The sequence below is a fragment of the Pipistrellus kuhlii genome, unplaced genomic scaffold (assembly GCF_014108245.1).
Source record: "Pipistrellus kuhlii isolate mPipKuh1 unplaced genomic scaffold, mPipKuh1.p scaffold_m20_p_19, whole genome shotgun sequence".
Taxonomy (NCBI): domain Eukaryota; kingdom Metazoa; phylum Chordata; class Mammalia; order Chiroptera; family Vespertilionidae; genus Pipistrellus; species Pipistrellus kuhlii.
The window spans coordinates 15,022,552-15,045,739 of NW_023425504.1; positions in this window are offsets into that span (position 1 = coordinate 15,022,552).

Consider the following 23,188-nt stretch of genomic DNA (forward strand, 5'->3'; position numbering starts at 1 on the left):
ACACATTGATGTACAAGTATCTCTTTGAAACCCTGCTTTCACAACTTTTAGGTAGATATCAAGGATTATTATAGAGTTATATAGTAGTTCTATGAATGGCTATTTGAAGGACTGCCAAATTGCATTTTTAGTTGCTGCACAATTTTATATTCCTACTAGCAATATACAAGGGTTCCAATTTCTCCACATCCTTACTAATACTTGTTATTTTAAGTGGTAAAAATACCACAAGATAATATAAAACATACCAGATTAATAATTTTTAAAAATATAGTACAATATTGATTATTATATGTGCTTTGGTTTATTGCATACCTAGAAATTTTTAATTTCAATGACTAAAACTCTATATCTACTAAACAAAAATTTACCATATGTTCCCTACATCAGCCCCTAACAGCCACCATTCTACTTTCTGCTTCTATGAGTTTGAATAATTTACATACCTCATTTAATTGCAATCATGCAGTATTTGTTCTTCTGTGACTGACTTAACACAATATCCTCAAGGTTCATCTATGTTGTATTTACACTAGCATTGCATATCATAGGATTGCATTCTTTTTAACCCTAAATATATTCAGTTGAAAAATGAATGGATATATCATGTATTTATGAACATTTAAGTTGTTTCTAACTCTTGACTATTGATAATAAGGCTGTAATAAACATGGGAGTGCAAATATCTCTTTGAGACCTTGTGTTCAATTATTTTGGATAAATACCCAAAAACACAAATGATCGATTATATGGAATCTCTATTTTGCAATTTTTAAAGAAGATCCGCAGTTTCTATAAAAGTGATACATTGTTATATTTTCACCATCAATACAGTGCACAAATGTTCCAATTTTTCTACATCTGATAATCTTATTGAAGATTCCTTATATACAATAAGTTGATTCATGTTTATTTCAAGATTCTCTCTATCTTTGGCTTTAACTCTTTGATTTTAATGTATCTTGATGTACATATCTTTTACTCACCTTGCTTTTTGGATTTATAGTTTTATGTTTCATAAAATCAGAATTTTTTAGCCATATTCTTCAAATATTCTTTCTGTAATCCTTTATTTTTTTGCTCCTTCTGGTCTCCACTTAACATGATGGTAAAGCTACCACAGGTTCTGTTTATTGCATTTTATTCACTTGCTGCATTTTACTTCATTTTACTTAACCTCTGTTACCTTTTTTTTTTTTTCATTCTTTATTCTTTCTGCTCCTCAAACTCAATAATGCCAATGATCCTGTCTTCAACTTTTCTATTTTTCTTCTTTATGCTCAAATCTGCTGTTGAGTTTCTCTATTGAATTTTTAATTTCAGTTCTATGTTTAAGGTTTTTTTTTTATTGATTTCAGAGAGAGGAAGGGGAGAGAAAGAGAGGAGAGGGAGAGAGAAACATCAATGATGAGAGAGAATCATCAATTGGTTGCCTTCTGCACACCACTTTGTATTGAACCATGACCTCCTGGTTCATAGTTCTAAGCTCAACCACTGAATCACACCAGCCTAGACAGTTCTACTTTTCATCTTCAGAATTTCTATTTTATCCTTTTTTAGAAATTCCAACTCTATTGATATTCTCATGTTGTTTTACATCTGTTTTAGTTTTTTGTTTTGTTTCTAAGCAAATTTGAGTTGTTTTAAAATTCTTTCTACTGAGTCTGGTTTCTGAGCTTCCACAGGGGTGACATTTGTCAATTTATTTTGTTCCATTGAATGGGCCATAATTTCCAGGTTTTTTATGCTTTGTGATTTTGTTTGTTTGTTAAAAAACAGATGTTTGAATATTATAATGTTCTAACTCTAGAAATCACATTATTTTTCACCAGAGTTTGTTTTTGTTGTTTATTATTTCAGGCTACAATATTTCATTTGTTCTGGTATTTTTCAAAACTATTTTCAAAGACTGTATTCCTTGTCAGGTGTGATGACTCAAGTCTCAATTCTTTTAGCTCTCACTCAATCAAGGATTTAACAGAATTATTTTTGAAAGCCAAGATATATATAAAAAGAGAAAAATATAAACAAACAAAATAGATTTTTTTAAAGCACTTCTCCCAGTGTATGCTAGTTAGCTCTTGCTAGGGGATTCTTTCCCAGTATTACAAAGTGATGAGATCAGCCTGAGTTGAAAGCTTAGGATATATTCTGTTTCTTGTGTGTTTTTTTTTTCTTTTTTAGTATGCATATTTCCCTTGACATGCATGTAGCTTTTAAAATTCTCCCATACACAAGTAGTTTTGATTTTCATAATTCCCCAAAGAACCTCTCCCAGCTTTTATACTGAGCATTTTATATGTCTATTATATGTCTTGACCAGTTATATTTTGCCTCAGGCAGCTTTAGTTTGTGAGTTAACCTTGTAGCATTTTTTAGCAATGTCTTCCACTTTTCCAGCCTGAGTTCCAAATTAGGTGAAACAGATGAGTGCCTCACAACAGTACTACAAGAAACCCCTAGACATATTAGAATAAGCATACATGATATTTTGAAAATGAGATCTGCTGTACTCTCTCTGTAATCAAGGACAAGAGTCCATCGTAGAACACAGGCTGGCATATTTTAAAAATTCTTCTGCTTTAAAATTATGAACATACACAAGGGTGAGGGAGGGGTGCAAGGGCAAATAAAAATGCCACAAAACTTTTCTACCATTTTCAAATTGTCTTATAAAAAATTCAGTGTTTGCTTAACAGCTATAAACCTTTGACTGTTTTCCAGAGTACTGGCAATGTTGGTTCTGACAGTTGCTGCTAGTGTTTTAATGTTTCTCTGTGGGAATGAAAACTTGGGGCTGCTTATTCTGCCCTTTTGCTGATGTAATTTCCCTATGTGATTTTAATTTGAGCCTCCAGTATCCACATTTAAATAAACAATATCAAGCTAAATCCATATGTTTCCACCAGATGTCAAAAACCCAGAAATAGAAAAATGAAAATTACCAAATAAAAAATATTATTTAGTAAGAAATTACTGTGCATATAAGAAAAGTTTGTGGGGGAGGGTAGGTGGGAAGAGATCAACCAATGAACTTATATGTATAAGTGCATAATCAATGGACACAGCAAATAAGGTGATGAATCCTGGGGTGGAGGTGCACAGGCAGGCTACAAGAGGTCAATGGGGGGGAAAGGGGACATATGTAATACTTTCAACAATATATTTTTAAAAAAATAACATCCCTAAGGAAAGAAAAGTTTGTAAACTATGAGCTTTCAAAATCAAAGACTGGTGTGAAGCTCAGGGTAATGAAGTTATAGGATGGATTATAAAGTGAAAAATTGGAAGCTCTTAATCTTTGCATAATTAGTTATTAGAATGGAGGTTTCTGGATGGCAGGGGGGTTGGTTAAAAGTGATTTTCTTGCTGAAACCGGTTTGGCTCAGTGGCTAGAGCATCAGCCTACGGACTGAAAGGTCCCGGGTTTGATTCCAGTCAAGGGCATGTACCTTGGTTGTGGGCACATCCCCAGTAGGGGGTGTGCAGGGGGCAGCTGATCGATGATTCTCTCTCATCGATGTTTCTAACTCTCTATTCCTCTCTCTTCCTTTCTATAAAAAATCAATAATATATAGTGATTATCTCATACCATTTTTAGGAAGATTGCAAGTTGTTGTTTTTTTAATGATCATGAGAAGCATTTATAGGAAATAACCTAAGTTAAGTCTCACTTATGTTCATGAAATAATATAGCTTTAATTTTGCTTAAGTGTCTTAAATTATTTTGTCTGCTCACAGAATTTTCAAGTCTTATCTCCATTTTCTATTTAATTTTATCACAAACTAAAGAATAAGTATATATTCTACTTCTGTTTGATGCATGTATATATCAAAGTGTGTATTTTTATTGTTTATTATTTTACTAGTTTGCTTAAATTGGACATGGAAAATGATAAATATTACCCTATTAATTATAATTCCTAATTATTTGACTCACAGTAAGTTTTAGAAAATTATAAACTATAACAAATATTTCACTCAGAAGCACTTTTGAAAAAAAAAGTGAGAATTAAAAATAGAACCATTCAAGAGCTTAGTATGTGGCAAACACTATCCAAGATGTTTCACAGACTTTATCTTCACAACTTTACAGTTTTATAGAAATTTATAATCAAAGAAAATACGCAACTTAGCCAAAGTTACACAGCTGATAAATTGGAAAATGACACTTAAACTGGGTTTTCAAACTTTAATCCTAATTTTCATTCAACAATCCCACAGCTGACTTATTTTCTTAGCTGTTTTTAAATAAGATTAAATATGGCATTATGAAAACATGTAGATGAATAAGAAGATCAGTTTAAGGAGAATCTAATCATTTAGATGAAAATATATGCAGTGGAGAAAGAGAGAGAGAGAGAGAGAGAGAAAGAGAGAGAGTAGGCAAAGGCTATTATTTTTTCAATACTGTCCAATGTCATTTAAACAGATAATATTGACTATATCTTGTTAATCGCATTTACTTTTTTGTTGCTTTTCTGTGGATATTCTGTCAATATTTACAATGTGCCTCTTAGAAGAACAATAGTAAAAAGAATGAGCCTCAGGATCCAAATTATATAGCTATGTAATACAAATATATCCAATTTGTCAACTGCAAACTCTTTAAACTGACAAACCACTATTATTTAACTGATTTTTTTCTAGCAACAAAATCATAGGAGTTTCTGACCTTACTACTGTAAAGCCATTTGCTCATATTTTTTCAGGCAGGCTAGACATAAACGACAGAAAGCAAGAAAAATACACATGCACATAGGAAAAGGAATGATATGACAATACCAAATAACTAGTACTTATACCAATGTTCCTGTAATTTTTTGCCCCAGCAAACTTTGCTAATCAATAATGGCACTCCTCTGTGTTCAGCTTAGACCTCACCTCAGCGTCCCTTTCAACATAGCTATACAGACAACCACTATTCATCAATAAGAATCAGCACGTGAGTTCAAGCTTCTTGGCTCTCTCTGGTATAAGCTATCATTTGTAGTTCTGTATACCAATATTTATTGCTTAGTAGACCAAAACATTTCAGTGTAAAATGTATTCTATTATATTTTCACTTGGAATTTTTTTCATAAAAATTGGAATTCTTCATACAGACTGAAGGAAAAGAAAGAACATAATAAACTGATGAACAAAAGTAGATACAGAGAAAAAGAAGTATTGAACAGACTGTCAATCTACAGTGAGAAAGAAAAGGACGGTTGGGGGTTAAGAGATCAACGTAAGGGCTTGTATGCATATAAGATAACCAATGGACACAGACACAGGGAGGGGGGTTTGAGGGCATGTGCCAGGGAGTAGGGGTGGCCTGGGGGAAGTCAATGGGGGGAAAGGAGACATATTACTTCTATTGTACTTGTAATTTAAATAATAAAAAGAAAAGAAAGAAACCAAAATGGAGGCGGGGGGGGGGGGAATCTGTATTAAAAGTCAGCTGGAGAAAAAGATGGAAGTTGGCAGGACAGAGGTGAGGGAGAGGAAGTGAGTGAGTTGGGATATGAAAGGAGAATGTGCAGATGTGTGTGTTGTGTGTGTGTGAGTAAGGGACAGTTAAATCTCACAGGAACAGCAGGGCTGAAAGACCAGGCTCTCTTGGACAAGGAGAGACTACTACTGCTGTGGGCACTCCCTGGACTTCAGGACTTGAGCATGGAGCCCACCCCATCATGAAGGGGAGAACGACCTTTTTTAGGAACTCATGAGCACCATGACACAGACAGGACTTTGACACTTCCCATGACCCAGCAGTCACTCCAGCCAAAATCCTGCTACCCCATCTGCAGAACTGCAGACCCTGGGACCTCCACCTCCAAAGGTGCACCTTTCCTGCAGCAGTAAGTGCATCTTTCCTTTCCCCAGCAGCAGAACTCCAGACACCACTTTCCCAGCCTTGCAAGCATCCAGGGCACACCACTCCTTAGTCAGAGCCAGGAGCCACTGAGAGCCCCTGTTGATATGATTCTGTACAGAAAAGGGCACTCTGACCCACAGTAGAAATTCTCAATTCATTTAACCTACACATATGAATAGACACCCCAGCAGTGTAACTTCAGTCTCAGGGCCCCTCAAAGTGTGTCAGAGCTCTCTGCCAACAAACTCACCGTCACTGACCAGCACATTTCCAAAGCGCAGGCACCCAGAGCCCATATATCCACAGGGTCCTCTGGGGAGCTACTTTGTGGAGCCTTGTCGCTGAAGTTAAGCAGCTGGGGTGTATGTGAGCAGTTACTCAAGAGGAAGGAGTTCAGAATTTCTACTGCAGGGTAGCGTGTCCTTGTCTGTACAGAACCACACCCAAAAGCGGATCCCTTTGATCCACTACTGGGAGCATGCACATATCCACCACAGGTGCAGCAGCAAAAGCTGAGTCTGCCCATCCCGCAACTACAGAACTCTAGACACCATAGTCATGTCTTTCCAGAATGCTGGCCTCCTGAGACCCATCACCCAAACAGATGGTTCCTGGGTGCCACCATGAGTACGTGCAATTTCAATCAAGGGTAGAAGACAGCAAAAATTGGGACACTCCCCTCCATGGCTGCTTACTTCTAGACACCACAGTTGTACCTTTCCATCTCATAGGCTTACATCAAGAGAAACCAAATAGCTCAAATAGGGAGCTACACTAGATCACCAAGCCCAGGAGACCTGAGAGATCACACCAGTAGTACCATCCCCAATAGAACCTGAGTATCAAACCAATTGGACCTACAATTAAAACATTACAGCAAAACATGGGAAGACAAGAAAGCAATCCCCAAAGCAAAGAAAAATATGAATCATAAGAAAGGGAATTAAATGAAATTGAGTCTAGCAGCATATCAGAGAAAGAATTCAGAGTAAGGGTTATAAGGATGCTTAAACAGCTGGATGACAAACATACACAACTCAATGACAAATACACATGACTCAATGAGAACTCTAAGGAGCTAAGTGAGAATGTCACCAACATGAAAAGGAACCAAAAGGAGATGAAGAACAACATAGCTGTAATAAAGAACACAATGGAAGGCTTAAAGAATAGACTATAAGAGGCTGAGGACCACATCAGCAAATTAGAAGATAAGGTAGGAAAAAGCACACAAACACAGCAGCAACTGGAAACAAGACTTAAAAAGCAAGAGGTGAGCCTAAGGGAGCTTTGGGACAACACAAAATGAAACAACATTCACATAATAGGGTTAGCAGAAAGAGGAAGAGAAGCAAAGAATAGAAAAGCAGTTTGAACAAATAATATTAAGACAGAAAACTTTCTTAATAATGGTTAGGGAAAAAAAGAGGGGAAAAAAAAAAACTACACAAGTCCAAGAAATACAGAGTCCCAAACAAGTTGAACCGCAAAAGACAAAAACCAAGACACATCATAATTAAATTGGTGAGCACCATCTACAAAGCAAGAATTTTAAACACTGCCAGAAAGACACAGAAAATGACCTACAAGGGATCACCTATTAGAATATCAATTGATTTCACAACAGAAACACATCAGGCCAGAAGGAAATGAAATGAAATATACAAAGTGATGCAAAGCAAGGGACTGAATCCAAGAATACTATATCCAGCAAGGCTATCATTCAAAATTGAAGGTGGAATCGGGGCTTCACAGGCAAAAAAAAGGACTAAGGGAGTTGATTACCACCAAATCAGCAATGCAAGAAATGCTAAAGGTTCTGCTGTAAAAAGAAGAAATAGGAAGTGAAGGAAGAATAAAAATGGTGACAAACAAGTACCTATCAATAATAACTTTAAATGTAAATGGATTAAATACCCCAATCAAAAGACATAGGGTAACTGAGTGGATAAGAAAATATGACCCATATATCTGCTGTATACAAAAAACCCAGCTCAGAAAACAGGACTTACACAGATTGATGGTGAAGGTATAGAAAAAGGTTGTTTTAGGTGAATGGAAATGGGGAAAAAAAGCTGGGGTAGCAGTACTTATATCTTACAAATTAGATCTCAAAGTGAAGGACATAACAAGAGATAAGAAAGGCCCTTCATAAGACTAAAGGGAACAATCCAACAAGAAGAAATAACACTGGTAACCATATGCACACCCAATACAGGAGCACCCAAATACATTAAAAAACAAAAACAAACAAACAAACAAAAACAATTCCTGGAAGATATCAAGGGAGAGATTGAGAACAATGCAATCATAATAGGGAACTTTAATACCCTACTATCACCATTGGACAAATTCTCTAAACAGAAAATCAGCAAAAAAACATTAATTCTAAATTACTCACTAGACCAGATTGAATCAATTGACATCTTCAGAATATTTTACCCCAAAGCCACAGAATATACATTTCACCACAAAGCCACAAAATATGTATCAATACATTCTTCTCACAGAATATACATTCTTTTCAAAGATAGACTATATCTTTGAAAAGAATTTTCTAAAGGTCACAGGCAAAGTCTCTTCAAATTCAAGAAGATAGAAATCATATCTAACATCTTCTCAGATCACAGTGCCATAAAACTGGAAATCAACTACAATAAAAACAATCCAAAAAATCATATACATGGAACATGCTATTAAACAATGAATGGGTTACCAGGGAGATCAAAGAGGAAATAAAAAACATCATGGCAACAAACGACAATGAAAACACAACAATCCAAAATCTATGGGATTTAGTGAATGTAGTCTTGAGAGGGAAGTTCACAGCTCTACAAGCCTACTGTGAAAAACAAGAAACAATGGTAATAAATTACCTAACCCTACAACTCAAAGAATTAGAATGAGAACAAGAGAAGCCAAGTATAAGCATAAAGAAGGAAATAATAAATATCAGAGCATAAATAAATGACATAGAGACAAAAAAACAAAACAAAAACAAATAGACAAACAACAACAACAACAACAAAAATAAAAACACAATACAAAAGATCAACAAAATCAACACCTGGTTCTTTGAAAGAATAAACAAAATTGATGAACCTCTAGCCAGGCTCACCAAGAAGCAAAGAGAGAGGACTCAAATACACAAAATCAGACATGAAAAAAGAGACATAATAACAGAACCCACAGAAATACAAAGGATTGTTAAAAATACTATGAACAACTCTATTCCAACTAGGAGGAAATGGACATATTCCTAGAAAATTAAAACTTTCCAAAACTCAATGAGGAAGAATCTAAACATCTCAAAAGGCCAGTAACTATGGAAGAAATTAAAGCTGTCATCAAAAAGCTTCCAGCAAACAAAAGTACAGGTCCAGATGGCTTCAGTAGGGGAGTTTTACCAAACATTCAAGGAAGAACTAAAACCTATCCTCCTCAAACTATTCAAAAAAAATTCAAGAGGATGGAACACTTCCGAGCTCATTCTATGAAGCCAGCATCACACTAATACCAAAACCAGATAAAAACAACACAACGAAAGAGAATTATAGGCTAATATCCCTCATGAATGTAGATGCCACAATACTCAACAAAACTCTAGCACATCGGATTCAGCAGTACCAGGAAGAATATACACCTTTATCAAGTAAGATTGATTCCAGGGATGCAAGGATGGTACAATATCCACGAGGCAATAAATGTAATACATTATATAAACAAATTGAGAAGTCAAACCACATAGTCATATCAATTGATGCAGAAAAAGCATTTGACAAAATCCAACACCCATTTTTGATAAAAACTCTCAGCAAGGAGGGAATAGAAGGATCATACCTCAACATCATAAAAGCCATATATGAAAAACCCACACCCAGACCATACTCAAATGGCAAACACTAAAATCATTTCCTCTAAGAACAGGAATAAGACAGTGATGCCCACTCTCAGCAGTCCTGTTTGACATAGTATTGGAAGTATTAGCCATTGGTATTAGACAAGAAGAAGAAATAAAAGACATCCAAATTTGAAAAGAAGTAAAACTGTCCTTATTCACAGTTGACATGATATTGTATATAAAAAACCCTAAAGACTCCATCAAAACACTATTAGATTTAATAAATGAATGTGGCAATGTAGCAGGATACAAAATTAATGCCAATAAATCTATGGCATTCCTATACATCAATAGTGAACTTAAAGAGAGACTAAAAAAGCAATCCCATTTATCATTGCTCCAATAACATTAAGATATCTAGGAATAAACTAAAGAAGTAAAAGATCTATATGCAGAAAACTACAGGACACTGAAAAAAGAGATAGAGGAAGATATAAACAGATGAAAGAACATACCATGCTCATGGATTGGTAGAATCAACATCATTAAAATGTCAATACTACCCAAAGCACTCCCCATTAAAATACCAACAGCATATTTATTTATTTTTATTTTTTTACAGAAGGGAAGGGAGAGAGCTAGAGAGCTAGAAACATCAATGAGAGAGAAACATCTACCAGCTGCCTCTTGCACACCCCCTACCAGGGTTGTGCCCGCAACCAATGTACACGCCCTTGACCAGAATCAAACCTGGGACCCCTCAGTCCGCAGGCCGACACTTTACCACTAAGCCAAACTGGCTTCAGCCATATTTATTTTTTTTAATATATTTTATTGATTTTTCACAGAGAGGAAGAGATAGGGATAGAGAGTTAGAAACATCAATGAGAGAGAATCATCTATCAGCTGCCTCTTGCACACCCCCCACCGGAGATGTGCCCACAAACCAAGGTACATTCCCTTGCCCGGAATCGAACCCGGGACCTGGTTCGATAGGCTGGCGCTCTATCCACTGAGCCAAACCGGTCCCGGCCCAACAGTATATTTAACAGACCTAGAAAGAACTCTCCAAAAATTAATCTGGAATAATAATTTTTTAAAAAGACCCTGAATAGCCATAGCAATCCTGAGAAAGAAGAACAGAGTGAGTAGACTCTCAATACCAGATTTCAAGCTGTATTAAAAAGCCACTGTTCTCAAAATAGCCTGGTACTTGCACAAGAACAGACATATAGACCCATGGAACAGAATAGAGAACCCAGATATTGATGCAAACTACTATGCTGAATTAATATTTGACAAAGGAGGCATGACCTTATAATGAAGTCAAGACAGTATATTCAACAAATGGTGTTGGGAAAATTGGACAGATACATGCAAAAAAATGAAACTATACCACCAACTTACACCATACACAAAAATCTCAAAATGGATAAAGGACTTAAACATAAGACAGAAAACCATAAAAATAGTAGAGGAATCCACAGGCAGAGAAATCTCAGACATATGGTGAAGCAATTTCTTCACCAAAACTGAACCATTCTCCTGATTTTGTAAGTTTATAATTCAAAAAGTCACTATGATTTGGAATTTATACAGGAGTAAGATAAATTGAGCTATTGTTGGCCTTTAGATAAAGAATATACATATTTAGAAATTAGAATATCTGTTTTTATGTAAAAGTCTTGTTCTATTGATAGGTAGTAACTACTAATGATCAAAAATCTGATTTCCCCTATTTCTCTCTGTTCCAATCCAACATGATAATATCTATTTCTATGTGTGGTATGGTCTTCTTTATTGTGACTAGGGGCTCAAGATATCTTTCTACCTAATGAAAGAGTAATATACAAATTAACCATCACTCCACTACACACACAAGCCATGACCACAGCCAATCAGAGCAAGTATGCAAATACACCCAACCAAGATGGCTACTGGCCACAGACAGCAGGAGGGAAGCTTGGGTTTCCTAGGCAATGGCAGAAGCCAAGCTTTCTGCCTGCCCTTGCTGGCCTAGGCCTCCACTCAAGGCTACAAAGTTTCAATTATAGAAGGTAAACAAATCCAAACAGAAATGTCTGCTGGCCAAGGAGCAAGCAGGAGGCTTGGCTTCACTCCAGGCTACAAAGTTTCAATTGTAGAAGGTAAATAAATTCCAGATACCAGGACCTCTGCATGGCCATCCTGAAAACCACCATAGGCCCCTCGCTCAGGCTGCCCCACACCCCAATGGAACCCTCACCCTAATCTGGGACACCATTCAGGGAAAACCTGCTGGCCCCCACCCATGCACCAGGCCTCTATCCTATCTAATAAAATAGTAATATGCAGATTGACTATCACTTCAATACACAATAGCTGCTCCCATGTGGTCAAAGATCCTGCCCCCATGTGGACACAAGATGGCCACCACAAGATGACCAGCAGGGGAGGGCAGTTGAAAGGAACCAGGCCTATAAGAAAGAGCAGTTGGAGGTGACCAACCCTGCATAGGAGGACAGTTAGGGGTTACCAGGCCAGTAGAGGAGGGAAGTTGGGGGCAAACAGGCTGGCAGGGGAGCAGTTAGACATCAATCATGCTGGCATGGGAGTGGTTGGGGGATGATCAGGCTGGCAGGCAGAAGCAGTTAGGGGCAATCAGGAAGGCAGGCTGGTGAGCAGTTAGGAGCCAGCAGTCCTGGATTGTGAAAGGGATGTCTGAATGCCTGTTTAGACCGAATTCCGATGGGATCGGGCCTAAATAGGCAGTCGGACATCCATTGAGGGGTCCCAGATTAGAGAGTGTGCAGGCTAGGCTGAGGGACACAAACTTCTAGTTCAGAAATAAAGAGCACACAATACTCCAGTTTGACCTTCACCAGCACTAAAATCTTGTCGAGGATACTTTGAAGCACAATCCAAAGTTATGTTAAGTCTGGGTCAATGAGCATGAAACAAATAAACAACAACAAAAAAATCAGACAATACTAGAATATAAGTTTACAGAGTAAAGACAATCTACATGTGGAAACTCCTGTGGTAGTAAATATCATATTTTATTTTAATAATGATATAAACCATGGATGTATGTTCACCCTGATTATATTTTCCTAAGTGTATGTACCCCTTCTCTGCTCAAGTTAGAATCCTGGTAAGAGACATGTGAAGCTAGAATATTCAATTTTTCAATCATAATGCCAACATCAGTCAAATAGGCTGACATCATATTCCTTTTAAATTTTGTGACAAGTTTGCAATAGAAGTTCACAGGCTGTAACCAACAGTCTGGCCAGGATTTGGCTTCTTAGGGGATCCTGGAAATAACATGAGATAACATGATAAACTGTCTTCTCACAATTTGGCACATTTCTGTCTGGATGACAAGGCAGTTTGCATTGTATTCTGCCCTCATACTCTAAAATGCTCTCCACTGGCCACACATTGGCAAGGCTTTGACAGCTATGGGCCAGAATGCACAGCTCCTGAATAACCTTTCACAGAAACAGCATCTACATTAGTGGTTGCCCTTCCATGCTGGTGATTTTTTGCTTGAGTAGATAAGAACCTGTTCAAAAGGTTAAGACTCAAGACTCAGTCAGGCTGCTATTGAGAGTCTTTGTCCTCTCTCAGTCTTACTCCCTTGTGCCTTTCTATCACATTTTAGAGGAAGATATTGAGATTCACTCCAGTATCCAGCAATAGGAGAACTGTCTACAATATCTATTAATAAGAGTGTCAGAACACTACTGTATGATACACTGTATACCTTGGAGTAGTTTATGGTTCAATGATAGGAAATACTGAAGCTTTTGGACTACATATTGGCTTTCTGCTCCTTAAGCAAATATGGTTTGATTCCTGTTGCTTATTTTTTCTTAACAAATATTTGGTTGTTGTTACTGTTCTATTTCCTTTTTCTTTAGAGAAAAAAAAAATTAATATCCTATAATATGTCTCCCAAATAACCCTATGAAATAAAAACAATAATACATATTCTTATTTTTAGAAAATTTATATTCTAAGTATAATAGCACATAATGAAAAATCAAAGGTTTGTTTATGAAACCTCTTAATGGTAAATCTACCGTATTTTTGTATGTATCTTAATAATATTTATACAAAAAGGATCATACTTAAGTTTCTGTTTTTATTGATTTTATTAAATGTTAAATAGAATTTAAGGTGTAAACAAAGTAATGAAAGCATGAAACATCTATATTCTTACCATTTTATTTAAAGGTAATAACAAAAGCCTGAATAAAAATTGATGTCCCCTATTGTGTCACTCAACAACCCATGTTCCTTCTTGCCCACTCAGAGATATTCAGAATCCTGAACTTGTATTTATTATTCCCCTGCTTTTCTTTACAGACTTTTCACATTTAAAAAAAAAAAAAACTTTTTGTTTTTGAAACTTATATTAAGGAATTATTTTGTATGAAATATTTTGTGACTTCTTAAACATTATTATTTTTACTTAACATATTAATGAGATTATTCATGATGATGTATACCTATACTCTACTATACTAATATGAAAGGCCCAGTGCACAAAATTCATTCAGGCAGGTGGGGGGTTTCTCAGCCTGGCCTGCACCCTCTCACAATCCAAGAACCCTCAGGGAATGTCTGACTACCAGTTTCAGCCTAATGCCGCAGGGATCCCTGTTGGATCAGGCCTAAACTGGCAGTTATACATTCCTCTCGCAATCCAGGACTGGTGGGTCCTAACCACTCACCTGCCTGCCTGATGGCCCCTAAGTGCCTCTGCCTCGGTCCCCACAGCTTCATCTGAAAGGACATCAGGAAGGTCATTTGGCTGTCCGATCTAATTAGCATATTACACTTTTATTATTATAGATACCATAATTTATTTAGATCTATTTCCAGGTTATTTTTCTGCCAACAGAAACAATTCTCATAAATGTTCTTATACATATTTCTTGGTGGACAGAAGTAAGACTTTTTCAAGCCTGTATACCTAGAAGAATTGCTGAATCCAATGTTGTATACGTATTTAATACTAGAGGCCCAGTGCATGAAATTCATACACTTGGGGAAGAGGCAGTCCCTCAGCCTGGCCTGTGCCCTCTCATAGTCCAGGAGCCCTCAAGGGACACCCAACTGCTGGCTTAGGTTTAAGCCGGCAGTTGGACATCCTTAGCACTGCCTTAGAGGTGGGAAAGGCTCCCACCACAGCTGCTGTTCTCACCAGCCTTGAGCCCAGCTTCTGGCTAAGTGGCACTCCCTCTATGGGAATTCATTACCACCAGAGGGCAGCTCCTGCATTGAGTATCTGTCCCCTGGTGGTCAGTGCACATCAGAGTGACGAGTTGTTCCACCATTCGGTTGATTTGTATATTACCCTTTTTATTATATAGGATTATATGTAATGCTAAATTGTTTTCCAAAGATCTGTTCCAACTTATACTTCTAACGGCAGTGTTTAAATATACACTTTTTTTCCCCCAGATCCTCAACAAATTTAGGTTTGACAGTTTAGCCATTTTGATGGGTATAAAATGATGTCTCCTTTTAGTTTTAATTTGCATTTCTTACATCTCTTTAGACCAACATTTGCCATTCAATTTTCCTCTATGGTAAAGTGCCTGCTCAAGGTTCTTATCAATTTTTTTCATAAGGTTGCTTGTCTTTTTCATATTGATTTATCAGTGATCTTAATATATACTGGTTACGTGACCTTTCTAGTTATATCATTACAAACATCATCCTTTTCCCAGTTTTTAATTTGTCTTCATATTCCCTTATTGGTTCTATTTAATGAACATGAGTTTTTAATTTTAAATTAGTTTGAGTCAAATATATTTTTCTTTAAGTTGGTGTTCCTTGTGTTGTTCTTAGAAATATATCTTTTTGACCAAGGTTGTGAAGATATTCTGTTTTATATTCTAAAAGCCTTATTTTTTTGCCTTTCACAATTTTATATGCATACTGCCTGGGAAAGATTATTGAAAATTATATAGGTAGTCAATAACTAAAGAACTTTTTCTTGTTTACTGTCAGGTGTATTTATATGATATGAATACAACTTCTTGGCCAGTTAAAAGTTTTTTTAAATATATTCTCCGGTTTAAGGCTTGTCTTTTCTCTCTTTCTATGATATCTTTTAAAGAATAAAAAGTGTTAATTTTAGTATAATCAAATCATATTAAAGCAATTTACATTTTTTATTTGTTAGGTTTACAAGTTTTGTATCTTCTATGGTTTCTCTTTCCTGAGTTCATAAATTTATTCTATGTTTTTCTAAAAGCTTAGCATATTTTTTAAAGTTAAATATTTTATTTACCTATAATACATTTTTAAATGCATGGTGTGAAATACAGATTCAAGTTCATTTTAAAAAACATACAGTCAAACAATTGTAATAGCAGCATTATATTGATAAGTCCATATAATAGTGTCAGGTCATTATACATCAAATTTTCATTTATATCTGGTTCTGTTCCTGGTTTCCCTATTCTGTCCAGTTCATCAGCTTGTCTATCTCTTCTGACTGCATATAATGACTTTGGTATAGTATTAAAATAATGTTTTGTCCCTAACAAAGCAAATCTTCCTACATGGTTTTCTTCTTTATGTGTCCTTGCTATTTTTTGACATTTGCCCTTGAGTATAAAATTTAAATCTTGTTGTTAAGTTGTATAAAAAAAAGCTGGTGGTATTTTTATTGGAATTGCATGGACATTTTCAAAATTTAGATTCTATGACCTAAAATAATTGACTCTGCAGTTTAAGAACATGTGTATAAACCTCATCTGGGCAGTGATTTTTATGTGTTCTTCACAGCTTTTTCCCCTGTGCCTAAAATAGTCCCTACTGAATAGCAGATTCAATAAGCATTGTTGAATATTGAAAGAAAGAATAAATCCATAGATCATTTTAAGGAGATTTGATATCTTTATGATTTTCAGTCTTCTGATCCATAAATATGTTATATCTCACCTGAATTTTTATTAGTCTGTTCAGGCTTCCATAACAAAATACCACAGACTGAATGGCTTAAATAAAATAAGTGTATTTTCTCACAGTTGTAGAGATTAGAAGTCCAAGGTCAAGGTGCTAATAGATTGCTTTCTGGTGAGGCCTCTATACCTGGTTTATGGATAGCCACCTTCTTGCTCTGTTCTCACATGACCTTTCCTCTGTGTGGATAAAGATAGAGAGGAAGAGAAATCTTTTGTATCTTTATTTTCATTATAAAGACACCAGTTCTATGATATTAGGGCTCTACCCTTAATACCTCATTTAATCTTAAGTATCTCCTTAAAGGCTCTAACTTCAAATATAGTCAAATTGCTGTTTAGGGCTTCATCATAGAAATTTTAGGTGTACACAATTCAGCCCATAATGTTAGTACTTATTTTAATACTAGAGGCCCAATGCATGGCCTGTGGTGGTATTGGGCCAAAACAAGCTCTCCAACATCCCCCAAGGGTTCCCAGATTGCAAGAGGGTGCAGGCAAGGCCAAGGGACCCCATGGATGCATGATCAGGGCCAGGGAGGGATGTGGGAGGTTGCCCAGCTGGGGAGGAACTGTGGGAGGGATCCAGGATGTGCCTGGCCTATCTTGCTCAGTCCCCATCTGCCAAACCCCAGCAGCAAGCTAAGATACTGGTTGGAACATCTGCCCCCTGGTGGTCAGTAGACATCATAGTAACTGGTCTACAGTCTACTCCCTGGTAATCAGTGTATGCCATAGCAAGCAGTTGAGCGGCCTTAGCATATCATTAGCTATTATGCTTTGATATTTAGCATATTAGGCTTTTATTATATAGTATTATTTAATATATTTCAGTGTTTTGTCATTTCTTCATAGAGGTAGATTTTCTAATAAGTGTAATTTATATTTTGGTACAATTATAAATATATGTTTTATATTATATTTTCTTCCTGTTAATTTTTAGCATATATAAATAGATTTTGATATTGTATAGAGAGATTTATATCTTGCCATCTTGTTAATTTTTTACTTAATTCATGGTTTATCCAAAGATTATTTTAAGTAGTTTTATCTACAAAATCACATCATCTCTTTCAGTCCCTACAACTTTAACTTATTTTCTTGCCTTACAAATCACAGATATCTTTAATGAAATGGTGAAAACATGCACCATTGCCGAGATTCTGAAGCCAGTAAACTATAGAATATATGCGATGTGCAATAATTAACATCAATCTAAACTGGTAAATATTTTTTTAATATTTCAACCTTATGGATTATGATGGCTCTTTAGTTTTTAGGTATTTTCCTTATAAAAATGTATTATTTGATTAGTTTTTTTGGTCACAAATGGATGTTGAATTTTAGCAATGATTTTTTGTCTATCTAGAGAGTTTGTTGATTTTTCTTACAAGTATGTTAATATAATAAACTATGTTAATTAATGTTCCAAAAGAATTTCAACCTCTCTATATTATCACTGGGTATTTTACCATTACAATGGCCTTATAGAGGCATGGGCAAAAGTAGATTTACAGTTGTGAGTACAAAAACTGAATATATTTGTATTTTTAAAATATTTTTATTGACTTCAGAGTGGAGAGGAGAGGGAGAAAGAGATAGAAACATCAATAGTGTGAGAGAATCAGCAATCAGCTGCCTCCTGCACACTCCATACTGAGGAATGAATTTGCAACCTGGGCATGTGTGACCTCCTGGTTCATAGGTCAATGCTCAACCACTAAACCATGACAGCTGGACTATTGTTTTCCATACCAACAACTGTAAACCTACTTTTCCCCACTCCTGTATTCATTACCAACATCAGTATAGGCTTATTTAGTCTTCTATAGCAGCTCATAATTTAAATGTCCCATTTCCTTTTTGACAATTAAGCCATACCATGACCAGATTATAATATAATCAAGTCAAGTTTCAGCTTCCCTGCATTGCCTATACAATTTGTTTCTGATCAACAACATTTAATTTTAGAGTCATGAGAAAATAACTTTTTTTCTTAAGTCTCTCTCTATACACACATTTATTCAATATATAGGAAGCTATATTTTCCCCTCAGAGAAGAGAAAAATCTAGAGTTGGCCAACTCCTCACATTAAAAGTTTAGAGAAAACAATTCTGTTTTCAAAATGACTTATAGGTCAAAAGCCCCAAGGAGAGAGATTTTTGTTATGGGTACAAGTACAGGTGACACAAATTAATTGGAATCAGTAATATATTGAAGTAGCATTGTGGAGAATTCCTTTTTTTTCTTTCTGTTGTTAGCTAAATGGATTAGAACAAAAAAAAAATGATGACCTTCATAGATAAGGTTAAAATGAAGTAAAAATGCTTTCATTATCTTTATCACCCTGATGGTTGATTTTTATCAGAGCACTTAAATGCATTTAGAAATTATGTCTATGGGCAAGGGTGAAATTTAATTCACTTTTTTTATTTCTCATTTTTCCTGGTCAATTATATTATTTATTTCTCATTTTTCCTGGTCAACTTATCATTATCACCTAGTACTTGTTTATTAGTTTTAATATTCAATAATTTTATTTAAGTAGAAAACAAAGGTTTTATTTTTACATATTACATAAATGTGTACTGTTTTTGCAGTCTATACAACTATAAAAGTGTGAGCCATCTAATGGAGAATGTTAATATAGTCTCTACATATCATCCTCTCAATTCAATTAATTTTAGGGATGCAGAGATCTTTTTATTTTAAATATAGATTTTGTTGATGCTTAATTCAACACCATTTAGTTTTATTTTTTTCTATAGCATAATTTAGCTCTCTTTGTCTGGGACCAGTGGTAATAGTAGCTGATTACTCGTGTGTTTGCTGTAACCAGACACAGTACTAGATACTTTTCATTATACCATTTAATCTACCCAGAAATTTTATAAGGTACAAGATATTTAATAATCTCATTTTATATGAGTAAAACTGAATCTCAGAGACGTGAGGTACCTTGTCCAAGTTCATATAGCCAGCTAGTAAGTGCAAGAGTGTGATTCAAACCCAGGTCAATCTGTTGTAAAAAAAAAAAATTGACTAGAAATAGTTGAAGACATGGTATAGCTCACTGCTTTAATAGTCATTGACTGATTTATCAGATACTTACTGAACACCTAACTTTAGGGATGCACTATGTGTACAATAGTTATATTGGTAAAACCATGATCATACAGGGATTTGTAGCTCAGGCTTCATAAGCACTAATGTAAATGTGGAATTTTTTTTTTAATGCTTCTTCTGAGTCAAGGTCTAAAGATCTATATAGGATGCTGTGATATTGTCACTGGAACCTCACAAATCCCCTTGAGACAACTATTTTTTAAAAATATATATTTTATTGAATTTTACAGAGAGGAAGAGAGAGGGATAGAGAGTTAGAAACATCGATGAGAGAGAACCATCGATCAGCTGCCTCCTACACACCCCCTACTGGGGATGTGCCCGCAACCAAGGTACATGCCCTTGACCGGAATCGAACCGGGGACCCTTCAGTCCGCAGACCAATGCTCTATCCACTGAGCCAAACCAATTTTGGCTGAGACAACTGTTTCTATCTCCCTTTACAACGGAGAAAACTGTGACTCAAAGGAGTTAAGAGTTTTGGTTTTGGCTATGTGGCGCATAAGTGTGAATACAGGATCTGACTAATTTCTAAACAATTATTTTAAACCATTCAGACTTTCATGCATACTTAATGCTTCTAGTACTAGGTGATAATAAAACTACAGAATCATGTATTTTGAAAGCATTTTTATAATAGGCAAGTTTAATTTCTTCATAGCATAGGAAGGACTCAAGGCTCCACCTAATACTCAGATCAGTGGTAAACCCTGGCACCCTACTGTTTCTCTGCACCAAGTCAGAGGATCTATTACTATCTATTAATATCGACATTGTTAAATGGAATGTTCTCTAGCAACTTGGCTTATTTATAATATACATCTTGTCTTTTTGTTTCTACCAATAGAATACATACACATAATATTTTTAGTTTCATGGATCATTCCATTGCAAAATGTTGTGAAAAACCAGGTTAGCCAGGAGTGATGTTTAATCACTTAAATGTAGTCATAGTAGTATTTTATGACTTTGCTTATAATTTTTGTCACTGGCTTTTTGTGTCCTCTGTTTCTTCAATTGACAGAAATGAATCGTAGAAATTTTTTCCTGAGGGCCATATTGTTTCTCACTTGGTTGTAGTTTCCCGTTAAACCTTTTATTTAAGAAGTCTAATTTTGCAATTTGAACTGCAAAACATATATATATATATATATGTGTGTGTGTGTGTGTGTTTTATTGATTATGGTCTCACATAATTGTCCTTATTCCCCCATTCCCATCCCAAACCCCTCCCTAGATATCCCCCCCCCGCCTTCCCCCCCCCCCTTGTTGTCCATGGCCACTGGCTAGGCCCATATGTATGCACACAAGTCCTTTGGTTGATCTATTCCCCTTACCCCCACCCCCCCTTATTTTTCCTCTGAGGTTTGAGAGTCTGATAGCTGGTTCTCTTTCTCTGGGTCTGTTTGTGTTGTTTATTATTTCCTCTAGATGTGTGAGATCATGTGATCCAAGAAAGACCCTTGTAAGAACCTTGTTTCAATGTTCAATAAACAATCAATCTGCATAGTCCTAAATTTTGATAATTCCTACCCTTGCAAGTGGTTTACAGCAACCCCTACCCTTCTCCCCCGCCCCCCATTTTGCCGAAAAACAAACACTAGGTTAAAAAACTTCATGGTTGCCTTGGCCAGCTTGGCTCTGTGGATAAAGTGTCGGTTTTGAAGACTGAGGGGTCCAGGGTTTGATTCCGACCAAGGGCATATGCCTGGGTTGCAGGCTTGGTCCCCAGTGGGGGGCATGCAGGGGGCAACCTATCAATGGTTCTCTCTCATCATTGATGTTTCTATCTCCTCCTTTCCTCTCTGAAATTAAAATGAAATATATATTTTTTAAAAACTTCAAGGGTGGATAAATGGTGATGAGAACAAAAATAAAATAAAGAGAAATAATTAAAAACACCTTTAAAAAGTTAACTTTGCTTATTAATAAAGAAAGTATCCTAGGGTCTAGTAATAATTAATGTCGTTTTTAACATTCGTTTAAAATCTTGCTTGGCGTTGACTTGTATTGACATAACCTTCAAACATGTGGTATCTACAGAACGTGTAAAGTGCAATTAACAAGTTTTGCTTGAAAAAGTTTGTGTTTGATTTGTTTTTTGTTGCAAAACTAGGGCTAAGAAGATGGCGGATGAAGAGCATATTCAGCACTGCATGCTTTACGAGTTCCAATTAGGAAGAAAAGCAAGTGAGGCTGCAAAAAACATCTGTAGTGCTCTTAGTCAAGATGCAGTTAGCGCCAGAAAATGCCAGCGTTGGTTTGAGAAATTTCGCGAGGGAAATTTTTCGTTAGATGACAAGAGTGGTCGAGGCCGTGTGTCCAATTTTGATCAAGAAGCTCTTCAAGCTCTTTTGGTGCAAAATCCTCAAATTACCCAACAAGAGCTTGCGACAACTTTAAATTGTTCACAAAAAACAATTTCCAATCAATTGCGTGCACTTGGCAAAGTCCAAAAGTTTGGAAAATGGGTTCCTCATGAGTTGACCGACAACAACCGTAATCAAAGAGTCACAATTTGCAGTTCGCTCCTCTCTCGTCAAAACCGTTTGCCGTTTTTAGAGCAAATTGTTACTGGAGATGAACAATGGGTGCTGTATGTTAATTTGAAAAGGCGGCCTCAATGGTTGGACAAAAATGAGGCTCCGCAGCCCACGCCAAAACCTGACTTGCATGTGAAAAAAGTGATGTTGTGTGTTTGGTGGAATTTTAAAGGAATTCTTCATTATGAACTTTTACCATCTAACCAAACCATTACAAGTGCAGTGTATAGTGCCTAATTGGAAAGGTTAGCCCAAGCTTTAAGAGAAAAAGAACCCGCGCTGATTAATCGGAAGGGCGTAATTCTTCACCACGATAACGCACGACCGCATACTGCAAGAATCATTGCTGAAAAACTGTGCCAGTTGGAATGGGAAGTTCTCCCTTAACCTGCATATTCTCCTGATATTGCCCCTTCCGATTACCATTTGTTTCGTTATTTGCAAAACTTTCTTCTTGGAAAAAAATTTAATGATGAAGAATGCCTCAAAAATGCATTGACCGAATTTTTTGCATCAAAATCACAAGAATTTTACAACAGAGGGATTAAAATGCTTCCTGAGCATTGGGCACAAGTAGTAGAAAACAACGGCAACTATATTGTTGATTAAATTTTGTTGTATTGTTTAAATAAATTCGATTTAAAAAAGTATTAGAAAACGACATTAATTATTACTAGACCTAATATATAATAAAAGGGTAATTGCAAATTGCAAAGGGTAACAGCGAAATGACCAGGATGACTCAACACAGGAGCTGCCCTCTGGTGGCCTTTGTGCTCCCACAGGGGGAGCTCTGCTCAGCCATAAGCCAGACTGATAACTGTAAGCACAGAGGCAATGGCCGGAGCCTCT